A 17079-nucleotide genomic window follows, 5' to 3' on the forward strand; every position below is an offset into this window, starting at 1 on the left:
AATTTGTTAAGTTTATGCTCCCAAGCTTTATCTCGCTTGCCTAAACAATCAATAATAGCCTTTTCCAATTTTAACACAGGCTGTACTACAAATTCTTCAGTTTGCCCAAAACGTGTTCGCACCTGCTCTCTGAATATCTCCTCCCGATTAAAGCTACTCGTTTGAGCTTGACGTACATCGTGCTCTACATTCCTTATACGGTCATTTATGGCTTGTATATCCTGTTTCACTTGTTCCAACTCCTGTACACTATTAACCAAGTCTCCTTCATCTTCACTCTCTGGCTCACTCAGATATAAGAGACTAAGAGAAGAAGCTAAATGATCTGTTTGATCCCTCCTAGTCACCACAGGTGCATTTATGTCAGTAAAAGCAACAGGGTCTGAACAACCAGTGTCAGTAACAGCAATGGGCGAGAGTGTGGTAGAATCTGAAGCCATGATAGACAAAATTGCACAGATGCACAAAGGGAAAGGTGTATACCCACTTTTTTATAATTCTTAATTGAACAAGTATGTGACCACTTTGAGATAATTACATTTTGGATTAAGGTGTCCTGCCAGACTAACTGCAAACAATTAAGTTGCAGATGGGAGTTTCTTACCCCATTATATGTGGTCGGTGTCACAAACTCATGTCATTTATTTGATTTCTTGTCCTTGCCATTTACAGCATGTTGGTAAAAGTACTAGACAGTTACGATTGCACATTAATGAGCGAGCATAAAAGTTCAATTAGGAGAAAAGATATCCACTCACCACTAGCTAGACATTTTATAGATGCCAAACATTCCGTTTCAGATCTTAAATACCGTGGCATACAAAAAAATATTTCAAGCTCGAGGAGGTGATAATCTCGATCAAAAACTATTACAATGTGAATCCAAATGGATTTCTATTTCCATACGGTACAACCCAAGGGATTAAATGAAGAGCTAGGGTTATCATGTTATCTGTGATATAATGTGCAAGCATACTTGTCTTTCATAAGAGCTGAAAATAATTAAATGATAGCGCTTTGAGATAATGTCTGCTACTGGCAGATTGTTTACAAATGTACTCAATTATGTTACAACTTTTTTATCTAAGAAAGATATCTGTAACATTTATGTAATGCCTGTGTGGTTTTTTCATGAAGTTCATTTGCTAACAGACTGTTCTGATTTGTTTCTAACCATGAAGCGATCACTCTGTTTGATGTATATTTTCTTTCTGTAAGAGGAGTGTCCTTGTGATCCCATATAAATGCGACGAAACAGGTCGCCCTCCTTAATATAAACAGATAAAGAATAAGTTCACGCACACACCAGGTGATTTACTGTAGCGTCAGACATTGGAGGTTCAGCAGTGTACTGCAGTGTTGTGCAAAGTCGTCGGTGTAAGTCAGGGTGGCCGAGCGGTCTAAGGCGCTGCGTTCAGGTCGCAGTCTCTCTGGAGGCGTGGGTTCGAATCCCACTTCTGACAAATCTGTTTGTTTATTTATTTCTTAAAACGTCCACCAAATGCTTGGTAATTTGATTTGTTTTTCTTGTTAGTATTCAAATCACAAGGTCACGAGGCCTCTAATTATGCCTTTCCAATACTTTGAATGTGTTATTGTTCAGTTTAACATGAGAACATCTTGGTAGAACAATCATAATGTCCGCAGGACTTATTTTCCTCGGGTTCTAGTATCAAGTTTTGAGTGTGTGGCCGGTTAGCTCAGTTGGTTAGAACGTGGTGCTAATAACGCCAAGGTTGCGGGTTCGATCCCCGTACGGGCCACGGCTTTTCTTCTTTAAAGAAACCACAGCATTTGTAATGGTGCCAAAATGAACATTCTTTAACAAAATGAACCGAAGCGATATGAACTACAACCAGTAATATTTCAGACTTCCTGAGCTTTAAACATGTATTAACAATGAACACATACAATCAATTAAAAACAAAGCTTACGTAGTCGGCAGGATTCGAACCTGCGCGGGGAAACCCCAATGGATTTCTAGTCCATCGCCTTAACCACTCGGCCACGACTACATGCACGCACGAGTATTTGTGAAAATATCCAAAAGAAGTAAATGAAACCAGTAGTAATGCTGTAGATGGCAGTATAGGCTAACTAATGAACCAAAGTCAAATGTCTTTGTTGAAACTGTCAGATTTGTACAAGGCAAGCACACGTGGGAAATGTAAATACAATATAATTTTTGTTAACGTTCATAATAATGAATACATCTTTATTTCAAAATACGTAGCTATTTAACTGATCTTTTCAAGAAACACCCCCATCCACAAAAACAAAGTAGTTATTTAATTGAACTGAAAAATTGACTTGCTTCATGGCTGTTGCCAGAGCACTCGAGCACGTTCTGGCTAGCGTGAGCGGACTTAGTAGATAACAAGATCTACAAAATATTTCATGCTAATAAAACATACCATAATTATGTTCGTTTTTATTATACATGGCAACTTACAGAGACTAGGGTGTGTGAACTATGCATCAGCTGTAGAGTCACTTACATTTACATCTCACCCGAAAAACGGAGCACAAGGAGATTAAGTGACTTGCTCAGGGTCACACAATGAGTCAGTGGCTGAGTTGGGATTTGTACCGGGGGACCTCCTGGTTACAAGCCCTTTATCTTTAACCACTGGACCACACAGCCTCCTATAACAAAATCACACCCCAGATGGGACTCGAAACCACAATCCCTGGCTTAGAAAGCCAGTGCCTTATCCATTAGGCCACAAGGGCTGACACGAAAAGCACATTTGGTAGTAATAAAGAAAGTGGGAACAATAGTATCGTGGTTTAATACATATCCAAGCCATCGTTGGTGTTCAAACACAGCAGAGTGTTACATTGGGAAAGGGCCGTACTTGTCAGTACGTATTTGACATTCATGTGGGAAGATTTAAGATTGTGAAGAAGTTTAAATATGCTGCGTATTTGCGCATTGGGAACCTTACATAAATAGGTTTTTGATTAATGCCACTTTCTTACGGACAGTAATCAAGTTGACGATACAAGACCGGAGCCAATAAAGCAGTTATTTTCCTGTCCTTTCATTACCATATTCTAGTGTGCTTGTTCAGAATATGCGTGAATCGTGAAAACGTCTTGCCAATATGTGAACAAAGCCAGCATTCACTTTACTGATCACCATGTGGATTAACCGCTATTGGAACACAGATGATTGTGTTAAAGATGTTAATAGACTTTTAATGTACACGTTTTAGAGCTAAACGTTTGTTGAGACACTTCAAGCGCTGTAGCAGTGTTTAACTATTTCCTGGATGTTTGCCTATTGGTCTTACTCTGGAAAAAGTAATAATAATAATAAAAAGTAGGCAAAACCATTTTTTGAGAAACCGCATTTGGGAGAAAAACTAACAGTTTGGAAACACATTTGCAAAGGCATTGGATTCTATTGTGGTGTTTCCGAACTGTTGAACGTTTCTCATTACATGCAGGTTTACTGGCTTGACAAAAAGGCGATTGACGAAAAGAATGCTGTCTCGATAGCAACATCGCGTCAAACTGAAATAGCTCAGTTGGGAGAGCGTTAGACTGTAACGGTCCCTGCTTCGATACCGGGTTTTTGTAAACAGCACGACTAGGGTTATTTGTTCTTAATTAATTTTTTTAATTAAAAAAACAGCACACTTTTTCTTTAGTGTAATTGGAGGAAATAAAAACGTATTATAGTGCCATTTTCTATTGCGATAAAGAAATGCAAAAACCATCATCTCTGCGTGGGCTTGAAACACCAAAATTTCGATTAACAGCCGAACGTGCTAACCGATTATGGTGTTTTATTAGATAACACCCTGGGAGCTCAACAGAACAGTGTGTATGCATAGAGCTAAATGGAAACCAAATATACACGATTCAAATGGGAATCGTATTCAGATTTTAAGCACAAATTTGATAGACTTCACAGTGCAAAGGAGTAAGGCAGACAAAGCAAATGACGCAACTGGCTCCTACTTTTTAAATCATACGAGAAACTTGAACCCAATTAAGCTTTTAACCGCCTGCACTTTGGAATGAGTTTGAAATGTTGTTGTAACACCTCACTGGGCAACAGCAATTGCATTATATGAAAGCTCCTGTTTATTTGTCAGCGGCACAGCTACCGGTGCCACTCAGAGTTGGAGGGAGACGGTCGGCCACTGGCCCATAAAACAATATTTTCCGGGATCATTTCTATAGTGATTTGCAGGCGAAATGCGTTTATAAAGTGCTTGGACTCGCTATCCACGAGGAAGAGTGAGAGTGTTCGTTTTTGAGCGTGAAGGAGACAGCGGGTGTTTTTTTTTTGGCCAACTGCTCCCTGTTATTGATGACCGCTCCAGTGTTCCTTAGAGGGCTAGAGGAAGCGGACACGTTCTGAGTGGGTATCTTACCAAAAGGTACGCAAGACGAACTACAGTTGCAAAGCACTGCTGCTTTTTCGATGATTGATTAAAACTATCAATCTGATTGAAAACACGGATCACATTAATTGTGATCGGTTTGATACCAATAGGCTTACATGACAGGTATTGTGTATAGACAATGTCATATACACAGAAATGAACATGGACAGTGTTTTTTTAAGGGCTGACTCATTTTAATGTTCGATTTTTTTCATGTCGTAATTGTGCCGCCTGTGATAATGCGTTTGAAACTAGAGATAATGTGAGATAATGTCTGTTACTGACGGATAGTTTACAAATGTACTCAATTATGTTACAACTTTTGTGTCTACGAAACATATCTGTAACATTTATGTAATGCCTGTGTGTTTTTTTTTTCATGAAGTTAATTTGCTAACAGACTGTTCTGATTTGTTTCTAACCGTGAAGCGATCGCTCTGTTTGCCGTATATTTTCTGTCTGTAAGAGGAGTGTCCTTGTGATCCCATATAGAATGCGACGAAACAGGTCGCCCTCCTTAATATAAACAGATAAAGAATAAGTTCACACACACACCAGGTGATTTACTGTAGCGTCAGACATTGGAGATTCAGCAGTATACTGCAGTGTTGTGCAAAGTCGTCAGTGTAAGTCAGGATGGCCGAGCGGTCTAAGGCGCTGCGTTCAGGTCGCAGTCTCTCTGGAGGCGTGGGTTCGAATCCCACTTCTGACAAATCTGTTTGTTTATTTATTTCTTAAAACGTCCACCGAATGCTTGGTAATTTGATTTGTTTTTCTTGTTAGTATTCAAATCACAAGGTCGTTAAATGAGAGAAAGTCACCGCAAGCCTGCACCTCACCACATCCTTCACACTGTTAAACTGCCTCATTATGACGAGGCCTCTAATTATGCCTTTCCAATACTTTGAATGTGTTATTGTTCAGTTTAACATGAGAACATCTTGGTAGAACAATAATAATGTCCGCAGGACTTATTTTCCTCGGGTTCTAGTATCAAGTTTTGAGTGTGTGGCCGGTTAGCTCAGTTGGTTAGAGCGTGGTGCTAATAACGCCAAGGTCGCGGGTTCGATCCCCGTACGGGCCGCGGCTTTTCTTCTTTAAAGAAACCACAGCATTTGTAATGGTGCCAAAATGAACATTCTTTAACAAAATGAACCGAAGCGATATGAAGTACAACCAGTAATATTTCAGACTTCCTGAGCTTTAAACATGTATTAACAATGAGCACATACAATCAATTAAAAACAAAGCTTACGTAGTCGGCAGGATTCGAACCTGCGCGGGGAAACCCCAATGGATTTCTAGTCCATCGCCTTAACCACTCGGCCACGACTACATGCTCGCACAATTATTTGTGAAATATCCAAAAGAAGTAAACGAAACCCGTAGTAATGCTGTAGGTGGCAGTATAGGCTAACTAATGAACCGAAGTCAAATGTCTTTGTTGAAACTGTCAGATTTGTACAATGCAAGCACACGTGGGAAATGTAAATACAATATAATTTTTGTTAACGTTCATAATAATGAATACATCTTTATTTCAAAATACGTAGCTATTTAACTGATCTTTTCAAGAAACACCCCCAAAAACAAAGTAGTTATTTAATTGAACTGAAAAATTGACTTGCTTCATGGTTGTTGCCAGAGCACTCGAGCACGTTCTGGCTAGCGTGAGCGGACTTAGCAGATAACAAGATCTACAAAGTATTTCATGCTAATAAAACATACCATAATTATGTTCGTTTTTATTATACACATGGCAACTTACAGAGACTAGGGTGTGTGAACTATGCATCAGCTGTAGAGTCACTTACATTTACATCTCACCCGAAAAACGGAGCACAAGGAGGTTAAGTGACTTGCTCAGGGTCACACAATGAGTCAGTGGCTGAGGTGGGATTTGTACCGGGGGACCTCCTGGTTAAAAGCCCTTTATCTTTAACCACTGGACCACACAGCGTCCTATAACAAAATCACACCCCAGATGGGACTCGAAACCACAATCCATGGCTTAGAAAGCCAGTGCCTTATCCATTAGGCCACAAGGGCTGACGCGAAAAGCACATTTGGTAGTAATAAAGAAAGTGGGAACAATAGTATCGTGGTTTAATACATCATATCCAAGCCATCGTTGCTGTTCAAACACAGCAGAGTGTTACACTGGGAAAGGGCCGTACTTGTCAGTACGTATTTGACACTCATGTGGGAAGATTTAAGATTGTGAAGAAGTTTAAGTATGCTGCGTATTTGCGCATTGGGAACCTTACATAATTAGGTTTTTGATTAATGCCACTTTCTTACGGACAGTAATCAAGGTGACGATACAAGACAAGAGCCAATAAAGCAGTTATTTTCCTGTCCTTTCATTACCATATTCTAGTGTGCTTGTTCAGAATATGCGTGAATCGTGAAAACGTCTTGCGAATATGTGAACAAAGCCAGCATTCACTTTATTGATCACCATGTGGATTAACCGCTATTGGAACACAGATGATTGTGTTAAAGATGTTAATAGACTTTTAATGTACACATTTTAGAGCTAAACGTTTGTTGAGACAGTTCAAGCGCTGTAGCAGTGTTTAACTATTTCCTGGATGTTTGCCTTTTGGTCTTACTCTGGAAAAAGTAATAATAATAATAAAAAGTAGGCAAAACCATTTTTTGAGAAACCACATTTGGGAGAAAAACTAACAGTTTGGAAACACATTTGCAAAGGCATTGGATTCTATTGTGGTGTTTCCGAACTGTTGAACGTTTCTCATTACATGCAGGTTTACTGGCTTGACAAAAAGGCGATTGACGAAAAGAATGCGGCCTGGATAGCAAAATCGCGTCAAGCTGAAATAGCTCAGTTGGGAGAGCGTTAGACTGTAACGGTCCCTGCTTCGATGCCGGGTTTTTGCAAACAGCACGACTAGGGCTATTTTTTCTTAATTAATTTTTTGAATTAAAAAAACAGCACATTTTTTCTTCAGTGTAATTGGAGGAAATAAAAACGTATTATAGTGCCATTTTCTAATGCGATAAAGAAATGCAAAAAGCATCATCTCTGCGTGGGCTTGAAACACCAAAATTTCGATTAACAGCCCAACGTGCTAACCGATTATGGTGTTTTATTACATAACACCTTGGGAGTCTCAACAGAACAGTGTGTATGCATAGAGCTAAAATGGAAACCAAATATATACGATTCAAATGGGAATCGTATTCAGATTGTAAGCACAAATTTGATAGACTTCACAGTGCAAAGGAGAAAGGCAGACAATGCAAATGAGGCAACTGGCTCCTACTTTTTAAATCATACGAGAAACTTGAACCCAATTTAGCTTTTAACCGCCTGCAGTTTGGAATGAGTTTGAAATGTTGTTGTAACACCTCACTGGGCAACAGCAATTGCATTATATGAAAGCTCCTGTCTATTTGTCAGCGGCACAGCTACCGGTGCCACTCAGAGTTGGAGGGAGACGGTCGGCCACTTGCCCATAAAACAATACTTTCCGGGATCATTTCTATAGTGATTTGCCAGCGAAATGCGTTTATAAAGTGTTTGGACTCGCTATCCACGAGGAAGAGTGAGAGTGTTCGTTTTTGAGCGTGAAGGAGACAGCGAGTGTTTTTTTTTTTTTTTGGCCAACTGCTCCCTGTTATTGATGACCGCTCCAGTGTTCCTTAGGGGGCTGGAGGAAGCAGACACGTTCTGAGTGGGTATCTTGCCTAAAGGTACACAAGACGAACTACAGTTGCAAAGCACTGCTGCTTTTTAAATGATTGATTAAAACTATCAATCTGACTGAAAACACGGATCACATTAATTGTGATCGGTTTGATACCAATAGGCTTACATGACAGGTATTGTGTATAGACAATGTCATATACATAGAAATGAACACGGACAGTGTTTTTTTAAGGGCTGACTCATTTTAATGTTCGAGAGATCTAGGTGTACTGGACAAATATACTGGATTTTTTCCATGTCGTAATTGTGCCGCCTGTGATAATGCGTTTGAAACTAGAGATAATGTGAGATAATGTCTGTTACTGGCGGATAGTTTACAAATGTACTCAATTATGTTACAACTTTTGTGTCTACGAAACATATCTGTAACATTTATGTAATGCCTGTGTTTTTTTTTCATGAAGTTAATTTGCTAACAGACTGTTCTGATTTGTTTCTAACCGTGAAGCGATCGCTCTGTTTGCCGTATATTTTCTGTCTGTAAGAGGAGTGTCCTTGTGATCCCATATAGAATGCGACGAAACAGGTCGCCCTCCTTAATATAAACAGATAAAGAATAAGTTCACACACACCCCAGGTGATTTACTGTAGCGTCAGACATTGGAGGTTCAGCAGTGTACTGCAGTGTTGTGCAAAGTCGTCAGTGTAAGTCAGGATGGCCGAGCGGTCTAAGGCGCTGCGTTCAGGTCGCAGTCTCTCTGGAGGCGTGGGTTCGAATCCCACTTCTGACAAATCTGTTTGTTTATTTATTTCTTAAAACGTCCACCGAATGCTTGGTAATTTGATTTGTTTTTCTTGTTAGTATTCAAATCACAAGGTCGTTAAATGAGAGAAAGTCACCGCAAGCCTGCACCTCACCACATCCTTCACACTGTTAAACTGCCTCATTATGACGAGGCCTCTAATTATGCCTTTCCAATACTTTGAATGTGTTATTGTTCAGTTTAACATGAGAACATCTTGGTAGAACAATCATAATGTCCGCAGGACTTATTTTCCTCGGGTTCTAGTATCAAGTTTTGAGTGTGTGGCCGGTTAGCTCAGTTGGTTAGAGCGTGGTACTAATAACGCCAAGGTCGCGGGTTCGATCCCCGTACGGGCCACGGCTTTTCTTCTTTAAAGAAACCACAGCATTTGTAATGGTGCCAAAATGAACATTCTTTAACAAAATGAACCGAAGCGATATGAAGTACAACCAGTAATATTTCAGACTTCCTGAGCTTTAAACATGTATTAACAATGAGCACATACAATCAATTAAAAACAAATCTTACGTAGTCGGCAGGATTCGAACCTAAGCGGGGAAACCCCAATGGATTTCTAGTCCATCGCCTTAACCACTCAGCCACGACTACATGCTCGCACAATTGTTTGTGAAATATCCAAAAGAAGTAAACGAAACCCGTAGTAATGCTGTAGATGGCAGTATAGGCTAACTAATGAACCGAAGTCAAATGTCTTTGTTGAAACTGTCAGATTTGTACAATGCAAGCACACGTGGGAAATGTAAATACAATATAATTTTTGTTAACGTTCATAATAATGAATACATCTTTATTTCAAAATACGTAGCTATTTAACTGATCTTTTCAAGAAACACCCCCATCCACAAAAACAAAGTAGTTATTTAATTGAACTGAAAAATTGACTTGCTTCATGGCTGTTGCCAGAGCACTCGAGCACGTTCTGGCTAGCGTGAGCAGACTTAGCAGATAACAAGATCTACAAAGTATCTCATGCTAATAAAACATACCATAATTATGTTCGTTTTTATTATACACATGGCAACTTACAGAGACTAGGGTGTGTGAACTATGCATCAGCTGTAGAGTCACTTACATTTACATCACACCCGAAAAACGGAGCACAAGGAGGTTAAGTGACTTGCTCAGGGTCACACAATGAGTCAGTGGCTGAGGTGGGATTTGTACCGGGGGACCTCCTGGTTAAAAGCCCTTTATCTTTAACCACTGGACCACACAGCGTCCTATAACAAAATCACACCCCAGATGGGACTCGAAACCACAATCCATGGCTTAGAAAGCCAGTGTCTTATCCATTAGGCCACAAGGGCTGACGCGAAAAGCACATTTGGTAGTAATAAAGAAAGTGGGAACAATAGTATCGTGGTTTAATACATATCCAAGCCATCGTTGCTGTTCAAACACAGCAGAGTGTTACACTGGGAAAGGGCCGTACTTGTCAGTACGTATTTGACACTCATGTGGGAAGATTTAAGATTGTGAAGAAGTTTAAGTATGCTGCGTATTTGCGCATTGGGAACCTTACATAATTAGGTTTTTGATTAATGCCACTTTCTTACGGACAGTAATCAAGGTGACGATACAAGACAAGAGCCAATAAAGCAGTTATTTTCCTGTCCTTTCATTACCATATTCCGGAGAGCGCTGGTTTAAATCCAGGCTATACCACTGACACAGCCTAATCAAACCCAGCTCTGTGCAGTCCGACTGTAGCAGCTCTGCAGCTGCTCTCAGCCTCAGCCCCTGTGGTTACTGTCTATGAGCCAGAGCAGTTCCTGCAGAGCTGAGGGAGGTTTTTGTACGGACGTGTATCACTGTGTGAATGTGTAGCTATTGCCCTGCTGACAGTAATAATCTCCTGCATCTTCAGGCTGCACTCCACTGATGCTCAGTGTAAACTGTGTCCCTGATCCACTGCCACTGAATGAAGCTGGAGTCCCAGAGTGACGGTTAGAAGTAGAATAAATCAGGAGTCAGGTTTCTGCAGGTACCAGTGGATGGAGCTGGTACTAACAAAGCTGTTGGCTGTACAGCGGATAGAGACCGTGTGTCCTGGAGAACAGACTGAGCTGTTGGAGACGGAGTCAGAACAACGTCTGCACTGGACTCTGGAGAAAAAATACAACAAAAAATGATTATAAAATAATAATGCAAGAGTCAAATTAAATAGTGTTGTGTTAGAATACAAACAAAATGTAAAGAAGCGGCTAGACAGATTTACTTCAATGAAAAGTTCTGTTTAAAATGAACTCCAGTCAAGCTTTCAGATTTATAAATAACTATTTAATTATCACCTTGAGCAAAGAGCCCCCGTGTCCCCAGCAGTAGAAGCAATGGCATCATTGTACTGTGTGTTTCAGTGACTCTGAAAGGGCTGAGCAGTGACTCATCAATACTGTGTGTCTCAAAGTGTTTGGAGCAGTGAGGCAGGCACCGGTATACAAAGCAGCTTCCTTTCTACAAATCCTGCTGCTGCTGCTGCTGTCACAGATAGAGGAGATCTGAGCCGTGAGTGAGCACCAGTGCAATTGATAGGGTCGGGTTCACTTTGACTGTTTTCTTCTATTTTTCCCCCAGTCAAAGCTCTCAGTATATCACTGCTGTCTAATATAACTGATCTGTTTGTCTAAACTGACAGTAATATTTCTGTTTCTGTCATCATTTCAATGCTATTGTGTATTAAAGGGTATGTAGTGCCCTACCCCTAGTGGTATACCTTCCCACGTGCTGCTGCTGCTGCTGTAGAAGTAATGGACCTGTCATTTTTCTTTTCATTGGTCACATTTTGACTGCTTCTTACTGTTATAAATTGGACATCTACTTCACTGTCTTTCACAGGCCTTTTCAAGATGTACCTTGAGCAAGCTGCTAGGAGTGCGTTTTCATTATGTCAATCAGAATGATATTTAACAAGCCAGGGGAAAAGGTATCAAACTCCTTGTGGCAAAGTGGTTGCTGATTATGAACAGGTGCAGAGCTGATGCAGTGCAGGAATAAACGGACGAGATTTGTAATCCGGTATGGAAAAATATACGTTTTATTTTTAGTTATAATCCAGGTCTGGTGACCAAATAATAAGCGATGCGTAAAACACGGAGTACAGTAACAGGGATTGCAGCCCTAAACAATAAACACAGCATCTCTCCCACAATATACAACCACGGTCACCAGTCCTGGGTGCGTGCTGTAGTGCTCGTGGTGGGTGATACAGGTTAAAGAGTGACAAAGAGTGCAGTGCTGTTCCGGGTTCAGTGCTGGCTCTTACTAACAGCTCCAGAACGTGTTAGCTGTCTATAAACACACAAATAGCAATTATAGACAAGACAAACAAAACAAAAACTCACAATATTCTTAATACACAGTGCACGGGTCCTTCTGGGTCTATTTCAAAACCAAAAACGAAGGAAAAGATTCTCCAGCCCCTTTTATGCGGTTATGCATGACCCCTTGGTAAACGATTGCAGCTGATTCTATTGCCTGCAGCTGCTACCTCGTTTACCTTCCAGGTCAATACATTCCCGCACTGGAGTCTCGTCTTTTTCCAGGCTGATTGACTTCCCGACCCAGGGAATGAACTGTCAGGCCAACCCGTCCAAAGCCTTTCCCTTTCGCTACTTTGTATCCTCACAGGTCAAGAGGGAGATTTACAACCAGAACTCATTATATTTCCATCACACTCGTGTATTGATTTCTTTATTGATTGATTTTGTTTGATGTTTGTGAAAGGGCGCACACAGTGACTGATCACACTCCATTGCCATGGCGATTCCAGCTCACTGAGAAACACATGGCTCTTGTATTGATATGTTGTTTTGAGAAAGATTGGAAAAACCAGCTTTCTTTCATTTGGAATGAGACTAAATTAGTGGGGGGTCTGTGAAAATATAGTACATCAGTGAATTAACTAATGAAAACCCATTTAAATGAAAGCCTTTTCTATTGAAGTTTAATTTATTTTCCATTAGTTTGCCCCTGTTTTACACTTATATATTAAGAATAGCCCCACAAATTGATGAAAGTGTTTTTCTAAATGATTCTTACCCTGAGTGCAGATGACAAGTGCCCAGATGAAGATGCTGATAAAAGTCATTGTTGTTGTGGATTCTGTTGCCATGAAGGGCAGCTCTCAAACATTAAATTATTATTATTTAATGTCAACAAATGGAGGGGGACTAGACATGGTCACAAAGTTGGTCCTGTTTCAACCATTTTTTCAGTTCTATTAAAAAAAAAAAACTCTTGTAGTCTGATATACTTTTCATAAAGTCTGGTAGCGTATTCCAGAACATGGCACCCTTAATTGAGCAAGCTGTTTGTGCAAACGTAGTGTGATGTCAAGACACTACAGTCTCCTCTTGTGGTTGATCTTCTGGACAGACCAAAGGTAGATCATTAATGTAGAGACTAAATAACAAAGGCCCAAATATAGATCCCTGTGGGACCCCCATAGTACAGATCCTAAACGCTGATTCACTATTGCTTATTTTAACACTTTGTTTTCTATCTAACAAGTCAGACTCCATCCATTTCAGAGCCTGACCAGACAGGTTAAATTCAGACAACTTGTTAAACTCACAGGGCTATAAACACTCCCAGAGCACTGAAGCATGTGCTGCCAATGCAAAGTGTCTTTTCTTTGCAAATTGTCTTCCTTGGCACAGCAGCCACTTCTAGTCAAGCAGTGCTCTTAAGTGTAAACTCATTTTCAGATGATGCAGTTTGTTTGCAATTCAGAAAAAAACTGAAAAAAGTTGATCTTGCAAGCAAAACGAAAAAATAGAATATAGTTTTCTTTGTGTTGAGTTTGTACAAACACAGCTATTTCTCTCTCTTCTCCCTTCTCTCAAACCATTCATCTTAGCCACGGCTGTGATTATGTAGCTTTGTTACACAGTATAAATAATTATTAATTGTAAAATATTAAAATCAGAGCTGCAGGTTAACAGATCCATCATAAACTTTGTGAAATCAAATCAATTCAAGAAGCAAACATTTTGATTTTGCACATTACTAATGTTGAGTGAAAAGTTTCAAGTTTTTTTCCTGTGGACCTCCTGGACTGTCTCTGAGGACCCCAGGTTAAGAACCACTGCTCTGGATTAAAGAGCATCATTTTATTACGCTCTCTCTCCCTCTTGTGGTCACAGAGTGTAGTGCAGTTTGTGCTGTTTGGTGTTTTGACGAAACATTGACGAGAGTCCCTGCAATGGAGGAACTGTATGGGTGGTTTCATGGTGTAATGGCTAGCACTCTGAATCTAGCGAGCTGAGTTCAAATCTCGGTGCATTTGTGTTTTATTTGTCTTACAAAAACACTTTATACACTGGTTTTGGTTTAAATAACGAATGCTTTAAACTGGTTTAGTGTCTTTCAAAGTAACTATTATTATTATTATTATTATTATTATTATTATTATTATTATTATTATTATTATTATTATTATTATTATTTATTTCTTAGCAGACGCCCTTATCCAGGGCAACTTACAATCGTAAGCAAATACATTTCAAGTGTTGCAATACAAGTAATACAATAAGAGCAAGAAATACAATAACTTTTGTTCAAGTGTGACAAACCATAATTCTATAATACAGAAGATAATAGTGATAGTTACATCAGGATATGATTAAATAGTGATAGTTACATCAGGATATGATTAAATACAAAATACTACAGGTTAAACACTTGACAGATTACAGTATTCTGAAGTACAGGATTAAATGCAGATAAGAGCAAAATAAAGCACATTTAAATGAAGGGTGATAGTGTCCCAGGATACAAACAGAGGAGTTCTACAGGTGCTGTTTGAAGAGGTGAGTCTTAAGGAGGCGCCGGAATGTGGTCAGGGACTGGGCAGTCCTGACATCTGTAGGATACACTACTGATACTGCAGATTCCACCCTCGCCCTGCAGTGGAGGAGCGACCTTCCTATAGATGTCAGGACTGCCCAGTCCCTGACCACCTTCTGGCACCTCCTCAAGACACACCTCTTCAGACAGGACCTGTAAAACTCAGCTCTCCCCTTCTGGACAATATAGCACTCTGCCCTTAATGCACTTTAACTTGCACTTATCTGCTCCCGATTTTACTGTATTTAAACCTGTAGTATCGTATCTTATTTTTTTAAAAAAATTAGAGAGTGTGTGTGTGTGAGAGAGAGAGAGAGAGAGAGAGAGAGAGAGAGAGAGAGAGAGAGAGAGAGAGAGAGAGCAGAGAGAGAGAGGCGAAGAGAGAGAGGCGACCTGGGAAATGTTTGAGCTGATATATATATATATATATATATATATATATATATATATATATATATATATATATATATATATATATATATATATATATATTTTTTAGCAACCCAGCTAGCTAGCTAGCACAGGACGGCTAGTCGATTTGCTAGCGGAGCTTAGCATAGTTATAGCTGACTAGATCTCAAAAAGTGACTAACGTTACAAATATTGGTGTAGCCGTTTTATAAAAGCAATAAGTCACAGCCAAGGCGTTATTTCAAGCCATTTATAATTATTCCCAAATAACACAAACTCTTCCATTGTTAAAAAAAAATATATAAAAAATCTCCCTTTGTGCTTCTCGGAAGGCATACGATGGAGGGCGCAATGCAGATTTTCAGCCTGGGGAATATTACAAATTAGGAGACTGTGCTTTAAAATACACATGTAGGGCGGGCGTCTCTGTTACAAAGAATTGTCACACTTTGTATTTATCTCCATAATGCGTTGGGACTAAATACGCAGATACATTAAAACTATTTGGAGAATGCGGGCATCGATCCCGCTACTTCTCGCATGCTAAGCGAGCGCTCTACCATTAGAGCTAATTCCCCTTGAGCTATGCCAGCGATTCTCATAGGCTACAACGCAACTTGATATGAGCAATTCAGATTGTCGGCAATGTAGTCTGCCAATTGCAAATTCAAAAAATAAATAAATTAACTAAATAGCAAATATTTTGACGAGAGGTATGTTTTCAATTTCTTCAAAAAGTAGTCTCAGCTCGTTGATTCAGTCGCTTTAAAATCCACCTCTGTGTCCCGATGCAGCAGCGCTGTATGCTGTGGCTCGAGCTTGTTTGACGAGGCAGACAATGCAAAAATGCCAATACTTGTTATTGCATCACATGGCAGAATTAAGGTATGCTTTAACGGCTTGGCTGTCTCAAGTTAGTTTGTATTGTTCAACAGACAGTCAGTATCTTAAAAACAAATAAGCGAAATACTCCGTGTCTGTCTGTACAAGTTTGAAATTTAAATGCGCCGCCCCTGCATGCTCTGCGACGCTCAGCCAATAGGCAGGGACGGGACGTTGAAAATAATTGTGGGAAATTTTGGATCAGGTATAGAAGCAAAGGTATATTTCAAGGTCTTAAAACGACATTTCCCACAATTCCTTCAACAAGTAGTGACTTCAACAAGTAGTCTGTTTACAACAAAAATACAATCTGTGTTAGGAACGCTATTTTAGTCCGATTTAAAAAAGAAATTAAAATGGTATTGAGTGCTGACAAGAGTTTGGTATCAGCTGTTGATTTCATTGAAACAATCTTTATAGTAAAATGAACACATTTATTCCTCTGGTCGTGTATTGTCTCGCTGACTGCTATCCACCTGGAAGTCACCTAAAGGATAAGGCAATGGCCTCCTAAACTAGGGATTATGGTTTCGTCAGTTTTATTTAAAACAGTGTGTGTGTATTTGTTCTTGGTCTGTGATATATGTGGTCTGTGTTTATAGATCTTGGCACGTTGCACCAAGTAGTCGTGGCCAAGTGGTTAAGGTGATGGGCTTGAACTCTGTTGGCGTTGTGTCCCTTTTTATGTCTTCGTTGTTAATTCTTAAATGACTGTTCAGCTTAAAGGTATCAATTATTACTTGCTGTACATTAAATTCGTCCAAACTAGTATTTGCAAACACATTACAAAATTAAATAGTGTGGAATAGAAACAAAGAAGGCTTTGACCTCGACGTAATTTGAACACGCAACCTTCTGATCTGGAGTCAGACGCGCTACCGTTGCGCCACGAATTCCTGCCGTGGTGCATGCTTGTTATGCAATGCTAGAGTGCACAGCAAGCATGCCAAAGGCATGCTAAGTCCGATGCTGATACTTGGAAAACACTCAGTATCACCAGGGTCATGGGAAACAGACGACTCAATATTTGTTCGTA

General features: G+C 39.8%; 11 non-coding genes across 11 annotated transcripts; 8 read left to right on the plus strand and 3 right to left on the minus strand.

Annotated features, from left to right (window-relative positions):
• Positions 1-1381: 1381 nt before the first annotated feature.
• trnal-cag (transfer RNA leucine (anticodon CAG)) lies at positions 1382-1463 on the plus strand. Its single transcript has one exon. It is a non-coding gene; the product is annotated as a tRNA-Leu (tRNA).
• A 226-nt stretch (positions 1464-1689) lies between these two features.
• trnai-aau (transfer RNA isoleucine (anticodon AAU)) lies at positions 1690-1763 on the plus strand. The gene has a single exon. It is a non-coding gene; the product is annotated as a tRNA-Ile (tRNA).
• A 170-nt stretch (positions 1764-1933) lies between these two features.
• Positions 1934-2015, minus strand: trnas-aga (transfer RNA serine (anticodon AGA)). Its single transcript has one exon. It is a non-coding gene; the product is annotated as a tRNA-Ser (tRNA).
• A 2148-nt stretch (positions 2016-4163) lies between these two features.
• LOC131703375 (small nucleolar RNA U3) lies at positions 4164-4380 on the plus strand. Its single transcript, XR_009309838.1, has one exon. It is a non-coding gene; the product is annotated as a small nucleolar RNA U3 (small nucleolar RNA).
• A 650-nt stretch (positions 4381-5030) lies between these two features.
• trnal-cag (transfer RNA leucine (anticodon CAG)) lies at positions 5031-5112 on the plus strand. The gene has a single exon. It is a non-coding gene; the product is annotated as a tRNA-Leu (tRNA).
• A 298-nt stretch (positions 5113-5410) lies between these two features.
• On the plus strand, positions 5411-5484 carry trnai-aau (transfer RNA isoleucine (anticodon AAU)). The gene has a single exon. It is a non-coding gene; the product is annotated as a tRNA-Ile (tRNA).
• Positions 5485-5654: 170 nt separating this feature from the next.
• Positions 5655-5736, minus strand: trnas-aga (transfer RNA serine (anticodon AGA)). Its single transcript has one exon. It is a non-coding gene; the product is annotated as a tRNA-Ser (tRNA).
• A 2148-nt stretch (positions 5737-7884) lies between these two features.
• LOC131703351 (small nucleolar RNA U3) lies at positions 7885-8106 on the plus strand. The gene has a single exon (XR_009309817.1). It is a non-coding gene; the product is annotated as a small nucleolar RNA U3 (small nucleolar RNA).
• A 679-nt stretch (positions 8107-8785) lies between these two features.
• trnal-cag (transfer RNA leucine (anticodon CAG)) lies at positions 8786-8867 on the plus strand. Its single transcript has one exon. It is a non-coding gene; the product is annotated as a tRNA-Leu (tRNA).
• A 298-nt stretch (positions 8868-9165) lies between these two features.
• trnai-aau (transfer RNA isoleucine (anticodon AAU)) lies at positions 9166-9239 on the plus strand. Its single transcript has one exon. It is a non-coding gene; the product is annotated as a tRNA-Ile (tRNA).
• Positions 9240-9409: 170 nt separating this feature from the next.
• On the minus strand, positions 9410-9491 carry trnas-aga (transfer RNA serine (anticodon AGA)). Its single transcript has one exon. It is a non-coding gene; the product is annotated as a tRNA-Ser (tRNA).
• Between the last annotated feature and the right edge of the window lie 7588 nt (positions 9492-17079).

This window comes from Acipenser ruthenus, chromosome 32 (assembly GCF_902713425.1).
Source record: "Acipenser ruthenus chromosome 32, fAciRut3.2 maternal haplotype, whole genome shotgun sequence".
Classification (NCBI taxonomy): Eukaryota; Metazoa; Chordata; class Actinopteri; order Acipenseriformes; family Acipenseridae; genus Acipenser; species Acipenser ruthenus.